Source organism: Nansenia antarctica, assembly GCF_963989245.1.
Source record: "Nansenia antarctica genome assembly, chromosome: 4".
NCBI lineage: Eukaryota > Metazoa > Chordata > Actinopteri > Argentiniformes > Microstomatidae > Nansenia > Nansenia antarctica.
In genome coordinates this window covers 61,830,360-61,840,514 of record NC_137689.1, presented here as the reverse complement: position 1 = coordinate 61,840,514, position 10,155 = coordinate 61,830,360, and the positions used below count along the sequence as shown (strand labels likewise).

The following is a 10,155-nucleotide window of genomic DNA, read 5'->3' as shown; positions in this document are numbered from 1 at the left end:
AAAATGACAGACTTAAGATGTAGTCAGGATGGCCGAGCGGTCTAAGGCGCTGCGTTCAGGTCGCAGTCTCCTCTGGAGGCGTGGGTTCGAATCCCACTTCTGACATGCTTTATACTGCTGCACGTCTGGAGAAGGCCAACTGGTTCCTCCATTGGCTGGACAGGCAGGAGTCTGGACATTATCTCCTCGAAACTGAGATACTGGCCACTGGAAAAACAATGCAACGAACTATGATCTCCCTTCACGCCACTTTGAAAACATCTGGTTTTTTTAATGAGAAAATGACAAACTTAAAATGTAGTCAGGCTGGCCGAGCGGTCTAAGGCGCTGCGTTTAGGTCGCAGTCTCCTCTGGAGGCGTGGGTTCGAATCCCACTTCTGACATGCTTTATACTGCTGCACGTCTGGAGAAGGCCAACTGGTTCCTCCATTGGCTGGACAGGCAGGAGTCTGGACATTATCTCCTCGAAACTGAGATACTGGCCACTGGAAAAACAATGCAACGAACTATGATCTCCCTTCACGCCACTTTGAAAACTTCTGTTTTTTTTTGTTGAGAAAATGACAAACTTAAAATGTAGTCAGGATGGCCGAGCGGTCTAAGGCGCTGCGTTCAGGTCGCAGTCTCCTCTGGAGGCGTGGGTTCGAATCCCACTTCTGACATGCTTTATACTGCTGCACGTCTGGAGAAGGCCAACTGGTTCCTCCATTGGCTGGACAGGCAGGAGTCTGGACATTATCTCCTCGAAACTGAGATACTGGCCACTGGAAAAACAATGCAACGAACTATGATCTCCCTTCACGCCACTTTGAAAACATCTGTTTTTTTCATGAGAAAATGAATAGCTTAAGAATAAGTCAGGATGGCCGAGCGGTCTAAGGCGCTGCGTTCAGGTCGCAGTCTCCTCTGGAGGCGTGGGTTCGAATCCCACTTCTGACATGCTTTATACTGCTGCACGTCTGGAGAAGGCCAACTGGTTCCTCCATTGGCTGGACAGGCAGGAGTCTGGACATTATCTCCTCGAAACTGAGATACTGGCCACTGGAAAAACAATGCAACGAACTATGATCTCCCTTCACGCCACTTTGAAAACATCTGGGTTTTTTAATGAGAAAATTACAGACTTAAGATGTAGTCAGGATGGCCGAGCGGTCTAAGGCGCTGCGTTCAGGTCGCAGTCTCCTCTGGAGGCGTGGCTTAGAATCCCACTTCTGACATACTTTATACTGCTGCACGTCTGGAGAAGGGAAAAACAATGCAACGAACTATGATCTCCCTTCACGCCACTTTGAAAACATCTGGGGTTTTTTATGAGAAAATGACAGACTTAAGTTGTAGTCAGGATGGCCGAGCGGTCTAAGGCGCTGCGTTCAGGTCGCAGTCTCCTCTGGAGGCGTGGGTTCGAATCCCACTTCTGACATCCTTTATACTGCTGCACGTCTGGAGAAGGCCAACTGGTTCCTCCATTGGCTGGACAGGGAGGAGTCTGGACATTATCTCCTCGAAACTGAGATACTGGCCACTGGAAAAACAATGCAACGAACTATGATCTCCCTTCACGCCGCTTTGAAAACATCTGTTTTTTTCCATGAGAAAATGAATAGCTTAAGAATAAGTCAGGATGGCCGAGCGGTCTAAGGCGCTGCGTTCAGGTCGCAGTCTCCTCTGGAGGCGTGGGTTCGAATCCCACTTCTGACATGCTTTATACTGCTGCACGTCTGGAGAAGGGAAAAACAATGCAACGAACTATGATCTCCCTTCACGCCACTTTGAAAACATCTGTTTTTTTTAATGAGAAAATGATAGACTTAAGATGTAGTCAGGATGGCCGAGCGGTCTAAGTCGCTGCGTTCAGGTCGCAGTCTCCTCTGGAGGCGTGGGTTCGAATCCCACTTCTGACATGTTTTATACTGCTGCACGTCTGGAGAAGGCCAACTGGTTCCTCCATTGGCTGGACAGGGAGGAGTCTGGACATTATCTCCTCGAAACTGAGATACTGGCCACTGGAAAAACAATGCAACGAACTATGATCTCCCTTCACGCCACTTTGAAAACATCTGTTTTTTTTTATGAGAAAATGACAGACTTAAGATGTAGTCAGGATGGCCGAGCGGTCTAAGGCGCTGCGTTCAGGTCGCAGTCTCCTCTGGAGGCGTGGGGTCGAATCCCACTTCTGACATGCTTTATCCTGCTGCACGTCTGGAGAAGGGAAAAACAATGCAACGAACTATGATCTCCCTTCACGCCACTTTGAAAACATCTGGGTTTTTTAATGAGAAAATGACAGACTTAAGATGTAGTCAGGATGGCCGAGCGGTCTAAGGCGCTGCGTTCAGGTCGCAGTCTCCTCTGGAGGCGTGGGTTCGAATCCCACTTCTGACATGCTTTATACTGCTGCACGTCTGGAGAAGGCCAACTGGTTCCTCCATTGGCTGGACAGGCAGGAGTCTGGACATTATCTCCTCGAAACTGAGATACTGGCCACTGGAAAAACAATGCAACGAACTATGATCTCCCTTCACGCCACTTTGAAAACATCTGGGGTTTTTTAATGAGAAAATGACAGACTGAAGATGTAGTCAGGATGGCCGAGCGGTCTAAGTCGCTCCGTTCAGGTCGCAGTCTCCTCTGGAGGCGTGGGTTCGAATCCCACTTCTGACATGCTTTATACTGCTGCACGTCTGGAGAAGGGAAAAACAATGCAACGAACTATGATCTCCCTTCACGCCACTTTGAAAACATCAGAGGTTTTTTATGAGAAAATGACAGACTTAAGATGTAGTCAGGATGGCCGAGCGGTCTAAGGCGCTGCGTTCAGGTCGCAGTCTCCTCTGGAGGCGTGGGTTCGAATCCCACTTCTGACATTTTTTATACTGCTGCACGTCTGGAGAAGGGAAAAACAATGCAACGAACTATGATCTCCCTTCACGCCACTTTGAAAACATCTGGATTTTTTTAATGGGAAAATGACAGACTTAAGATGTAGTCAGGATGGCCGAGCGGTCTAAGGCGCTGCGTTCAGGTCGCAGTCTCCTCTGGAGGCGTGGGTTCGAATCCCACTTCTGACATGCTTTATACTGCTGCACGTCTGGAGAAGGGAAAAACAATGCAACGAACTATGATCTCCCTTCACGCCACTTTGAAAACATCTGGGGTTTTTCATGAGAAAATGAATTGCTTAAGAAGAAGTCAGGATGGCCGAGCGGTCTAAGGCGCTGCGTTCAGGTCGCAGTCTCCTCTGGAGGCGTGGGTTCGAATCCCACTTCTGACATGCGCTGGACAGGCAGGAGTCTAGTACCGGAGTCCAACAGAGAGGCAGCAGCTGCGCGACATTAGCCTGTGTACTGCGTAGCCTGCCCTGCCCTGAAGAAGAAGTGATCTCAATCAGTGCCTGACTTGCAAAATTGTAAGGATGGATATCTGAAAGTTTTTTTCAACAAAACAAGCGCCAAGAACTGTTGCAGCAGCAGTATCAGCAGCTGACAACAATGACATCACCAGCAGTGATGACATAGATGATGTTTCAGGTTTGTGAATCTTATTAGAAAGGTGACTGACTCACTGACACTACTTTTCCGGTTTGCTAATGCTAGCTGGCTATCATAACATAACGTTATGTTATAATGAAAATGAAACATAGCAAGGTACTGTTACGGTACATGGTAAGAAATCAAACAAAGGATAATACTTATACAAATAAAGTGAATAACAGGCTGATAGTCTTTGATATCTGCACTCTGGTTGACTGAGTAACAAGTGAAAAAGAATGATGTAACGTTAATGTTACAGCTAGTAAACATGGAGTAACCACATTAAGTATGCCCTTATGGTAGTATGTATGTATACAGAACATGACTCAAATCTATCCTAAGATGTAACGCTAACTAACTAAGTTTGTTTAATGTCCCAGGGGGAATTTGATTTCACAGTACTATACACAGGCCAACAATACATGTAATATATCGTCATATAACACAGGACAAGACTCTAAATACAATATAAGTGGTGAGCACAGAGTCTGCCCTGATATACATACTGTAACATAACTAGCCTCAGCCCATCAATTATGTAATTCTAAACAAATATAAATGATGGTGACTGATGTGTGTGTGTGTGTGTGTGTGTGTGTTTACTGTCTATTTTGTAATACAGGTCAGCTGCTATCCAATGGCGCGTTCTGGCCTGCAGGGGGAGCTACGTGTGCTGACCTCCCTCTGTGCCCAGAACCACCACAATTAGTTTGCTTCATTAAAGGGTGGGAATGTATATGTGTTCTCCAGTGCCTTTTGTCCGCTTTAAGGTGGTGGTAAGTTGAAGGTTGAAGGCACATTTTTCCGGCGCGCTCCGCGCGCACATTATATTCTCCCTCTGGGCTAAGCCCCGGATCTCCTACAATCCTAAATACACCCCTGCAGTGGGAGCGCTCAGAGATGGGTGCTTTGACTGAAAAGACAGTTTGTCCAACTGACCGTTCGTGCATTTACGAACGTACCAGTAATAACACTGCTGACAGCTGACCAATCGCAAGCAGAGTAGTGCTTATGCGTTCGTTTCCAGGACATCACAAGAGATCACTAAAAAGCGATCGTATATTTTAGTTTGTAAACGTTAAGACGAACACATCGCAATGCTAACCTCAGAATGGCACTAGGGATAACTTCCACAACAGCACTTAATAGTAATACATTTATGTAATATTATACTGTGATGAACGTGGGGAGGGGACATTCGTAGCTGATTGCTCGGTTAGATTCTTGGTAACCGACAGGGCCCTTTCCCGACTGGGTCATTACAATATTATCGCTTTTTTGTGATAGGTTGCTCCTGCTGTGATGTTCTGGTATCTTGGTATGGTATTAGCACTATTGTATTGAAAGGAAGAGAACGCGTAAGCGCAGAGGGTAGTGTGTATATGCGGGGAGTGAGTATTTGTCTGCGTCACAGAACCCGGCCAAGTTCAGAGCACTGCGCTCTGGGAGCGCTCAGAGACGGGTGTTCTGACTGAAAAGACGGTTTGTCCGAGCGAACTGACCGTTCGTGCATTTACGAACGTAATAACACTGCTGACAGCTGTTTTTCATGAGAAAAATACTTTATGCATGAACGCCCCCCAAGAACACCTCAACGCCCCCCTTTTAAAAATATTTGTTCCAGCGCCCCCCGATGTTGTCTGAACGCCCCCTGGGGCCCCCCGTTGAGAAAGGATGATTTAGAGCAAGCTACCAATCATCAATCAAAAACTCTGCTACCCCATTGACGAAACACCCGTCAATCCAACACTCCGCTAACATAAAGTTGTAACTGACCTAAGACAGGGAATGTTTAGTTAAGTGTCAGGTTTGTCAAGTTTGTCAATGACAAATGGACACCAATAAAAACAAAAATATTTTGACAATTAAATAGCAATTAACAACCAATATAAAAGTGAAAAATATTCCCCCCAAAAAAGTGAACACTACAATATTGTTAACTATGTTAACTACAAAACAACAGCTATAGGCTTACGCAGAAACTAAATAACAATGAACAACTATATTGTATGAATTCAAAATAATAAATAGTAAAGTCAACATATTTAAACTATAAAAGGAACACACTTGCACATAACAAGGTCTATAAGTAAAGACAATGACAAATAAACACCAATATCTTATTTATTTTTTATTTTTTTTACAAATAAATAGCAATGAACAATCAATATGACTGCAAAATATTCCAAATAAATAAAGTGAACACTACAAAATTGTCAACTATGTTAACAACAAAACAACAGGCTACTGTAGAAACTATAGCTATCCATCATATCACCACTATCCAACATCAGTCCTCAAAAAAACAATAATACCCCTTTTTAAGTGTGGCCCCCTCTAGTGGTTGTGGCCCTAAGCGACTGCTTAGCCGGCCCTGAATGGACAACACAGCCTGCCAGTCATTGTGGACTATGGATCCATTGATGATGGGTATTGACTGGTATTTCAGACCCCTGTTTAAATCTTTACTGTATTTCTCTGTCTATGTCTGGGTGTCTGTAATCCCTAATTGTTAGTCGTTTGGATAAAAGCGTCTGCTAAATGGTAAAAATTAAAATGTTCCATTCTTGTGACATCCCTGTTTGTTAGAGATACAGCCAGCCTGGCCTTATGGCTCCATGCCAGCTCCTCCCAGGCAGACCAACAAAGAGGCTAATGTCAGAAGACAGGTCTTACTGATGCTTTATGTAGCCAAATTAAACTAATGCTAAATACATTATCACACTAAGGTTGTACTGAGTGTAGCCAAATTAAGCTAACGCTAAAGACATTATCATACTGATGTTGTGCTGCGTATATGAAGCTAATGCTAACCCTATCAGAAGACAGGACGGACTGATGGTGTAGCTGAATTAAGCTAATAATGAAAAGCTAATTAAACAGCACAGTTTTCGTATTTAGTAATGATATGGCATCTGACAAATGCTAAATACTACTTGTGAGAAAAGGCGGTGGGGTAGCCTATGACCAGGAAATAGCCAAACAGAGCAGAATTAATAACGGGTGAATATGCAGTAATATAAAAATGAATAAATATAGAATAACTAGATTCTAAATGAATGAATAAATAGATGCCCTCATTTTCTTGGTTACTATGACTGCAGGGTTAAAGCCATACATGCTTAAAGGTCAGAAGGATCAGGATTACGTGTGTATGTAGCAACAGTATGTCCCTCTTATTTCTTATATCCATTCAATGCCGGTGCAGAGAGAATACCTGTCACCCTTTCTGTCTCCTAGTCTGTACCCTGCCTCTGCCCTACAGGACATTTCCATAACTTTGAATATGCAAAGAGAGAGTCCATACATGTTGATGTCAACTGGGCAGAATGCAACAATATCAGTGTTAGAAGATTGTACTTTAGGAGATACTGTTTGATGTTGATTTGCATGTCTGATATGATAAGTTACAGTATACACACCAAAACATTCCTTGAGGGCAAACATTCACATGATTCTGTTGGTAAGACTTATTGTATGTATTTTAGACTTTCACTGAAATTGAGAGATTAAGAAGCACTCTCACATTTGAAATGAAATGTTTTGCTAATTAGTTTTGAAACTAGTAGAAGGCCACACACGCTCGCACGCTCGCACGCTCGCACGCACGCACGCACGCACGCACACACACACACACACACACACACACACACACACACACACACACACAGACACACACACACACACAGACACACCCTTTAAAGGTGTGGTGCTGCTGAAAGATAAACAATGGTGTGAATAAGCAGTGAGGGGATTATGCTGATTACAGGGAGAGTAAGCCCTACACTGTACAGTATGTGTGTGTGCGTGCATGCGTGCGTGCGTGTGTGTACATGTGCACGAGCGTGTGTGTGTGTGTGTGTGTGTGTGTGTGTGTGATATAGTGGCCAGTCTTGCCTTACGACTGCCACAACTAGTCAGAGCCAGCTTGGCTTGTTTTAGGGGGAGTGGAGTGTGTGTGTGTGTGTGTGGGTGTGTGAGTGTGTGTGAATGTGTGAGTGTGTGTGGTGGAAAACTGTGTGTGTCGAGAGGAGTCACACCATTGGCTGAGCCCTGCAGGAAGCACAGCCTCATCACAGCGTGTGTGTGTGTGAGCTCCATCCAGGATCCTGGGCTGTTGATGTGTGTTCTCTGTCGGCAGCTCCATGTTAGAGTTTATGTTAGTGTTCCTAAAGAAACTCTCTTATCTCTTGATCTACAGTATGTCATCTGGGGAATTTGTGGCTGCACATCAGCTGAGGGTCATCTTTGGGAAGTGAAGGGTAAGTTTGTCAGCATGCTCTCTATTCTCTCTCTCTCTCTCTCTCTCTCTCTCTCTCTCTCTCTCTCTCTTTCGCTCTATCTTTCTTCTTCTATTTCTCTCTCTCTCCCTCTCTCTCTCTCTCTCTCTCTCTCTCTCTCTCTCTCTCTCTCTTTCTCTCTCTCTAGATTGAGTAAGAGGTGTTTTGAGTGAAACAGTGCCTGAGTCACTTTTCAGTTGTGTAAAGTTCAGGTGTGAGTGTGTGTGTGTGTCCTAAAGCTGAAGGTGGTGTGTATTAGGTTGCGTACTTTAGGCTGTGTGTGGCACCTACTGCATACTGTAGGCTTGTGTTTGACTGCAACATATACTGTATACATTATATGTCATAACTTGTCACAACATCTTCAAGGGCAGCCTATAAGAGTTATGTGACTATCGGGCTCCGCTGGGGAACTCCAGCCTAAACAGTTCAAACTTTTGAGTCAAGCTCAGTGTGTGTGTGTGTGTGTGTGTGTGTGTGTGTGTGTGTGTGGAGGAGGCAGCATGGTGAAGTGTAGAGTTGTGAGTCACTTTCTCTGACAGGTACCTTCTATGAAAGGGTGGGAAGAGAGAGAGTGATTCCTGAATACCGTTCTTTTGTTAAACCTTTTGCTTTCAGGTAGTGTCGAAGGAGTGCATTTTGAAATCCAGATATTCAATAGATATTCAATAGGGCAAACACCAATCACATGACATGACACAACATCAAGAGTCCAACGTTTTAGATCGTCCAGTATGTAACATTCAAGGATTCTAAAAAAGCTTCCTAATGGTTGTAATGATTATGTTTAATTGGTAGCATCATAGAATGAGATCCCTTAAAATAAATATTTCATTTAAGAACACTGTTTTGGTCCAGCAAAAGCGCTTTTTATAATGGCGTGTTCTACCTGACACTCGGTTTGTATACAAACATGTTGTTATTGCCAGTGTTCTAGGGGGGTGGTCTCACCGATTTTCACCTTTCTGTCTCTGGTGCCCGCTTCTTCGAATAGTGCACACATGCAAAACACCACAGCTAATGTCTGATACTGCAAGTCCAATTCAGGGAGGTTATATTATTATTAGAGAGGATATTGTTTCTGTGGAACTTCAAACTGGATTTCGTTGCGGTGGCCGGAGATGGCAGATTTCCGACAAATGTACGTTCTGCTCCTTTAAGATGCATTAGTTGAGCACACCTTGTCTTTGGTGTATAATATATACATATATATTATATTCAGGATGGATATACCCCTGTCACTCAGAACCTATGTGTTGTTAGCAGTCCTCAAAGTCTTTCTGAGCAACTCGATGACACATGTGTCGTACCATTCCATATTCCGTTCCAGGCATTACAGTGAGTCAGTCCTCCGATTTCTACCTCCACCAGCCTCCCCTGGTGTTGTCATGCAGATTGACATTTCACTTCTGATTGGAGCATCAGTCAATTGTGGCCATGATGCAATCCTCTCTGCTGACGTCCACTCTGTAACAGCCTCAGGCCTCCTCCCCTCTCTCATGCAAACTCACCAAACATTAGCGTCTAGCATTCAAATGACTTTTCAGGGGACAAAGTGACGGGAGAAAGCACTTTGCTTATCTGGCTCAGGACTGGATAAGCAGAAGTGGCTGGGCTTAGAGGACCTGTAGCCACTGTGTCAATGATGAGCCTCGGCCCAGGAGTTTAGCATGACATGTTGTAGAAGCTTTTATTGCATAAGGATGGGAAGATGTGTCTTTGATGCTACATGGACAGCTCTAGTAGTCTAGACAAACTAGCCTATACAACCTAGTATATACAACCTAGTCTATACAACCTAGTATATACAACCTAGTCTATACAACCTAGTCTATACAACCTAGTCTATACAACCTAGTCTATACAACCTAGTCTATACAACCTAGTCTATACAACCTAGTCTATACAACCTGGTTTATACAACCTAGTCTATACAACCTAGTCTATATAACCTAGTCTATACAACCTGGTCTATACAACCTGGTCTATACAACCTAGTCTATACAACCTAGTATATACAACCTAGTCTATACAACCTAGTCTATACAACCTAGTCTATACAACCTAGTATATACAACCTAGTATATACAACCTAGTCTATATAACCTAGTCTATACAACCTAGTATATACAACCTAGTAGTTTATACATCCTGACGTACCATCATATTTACAACCAAACAGATTGAGCCTTCAACTCTTTACCTCAGCCCTGCCATAGTGAGGTGGACTGTGCTGAATGAGAAGGGTCACACTCAGTCTGCTGTCACTGGCCTCTGTTACAGCAGGCCAGAGATGACACGCTGGAACGCTGTCATTGAGGGATTGGGCAGTGTCACGATAACAG

At 44.1% G+C, this 10,155-nt stretch overlaps 1 pseudogene across 1 annotated transcript in view; it reads left to right on the top strand.

Moving 5' to 3' along the window:
* The first annotated feature begins 7,687 nt into the window (after positions 1-7,687).
* Positions 7,688-10,155, top strand: part of LOC308156214 (3',5'-cyclic-AMP phosphodiesterase 4D-like) — a 190,207-nt pseudogene continuing 187,739 nt past the window's right edge. The window contains exon 1 of the transcript in view: positions 7,688-7,792. The product of the transcript in view is annotated as a 3',5'-cyclic-AMP phosphodiesterase 4D-like (transcript). The remainder of the gene's footprint in view (positions 7,793-10,155) is intronic.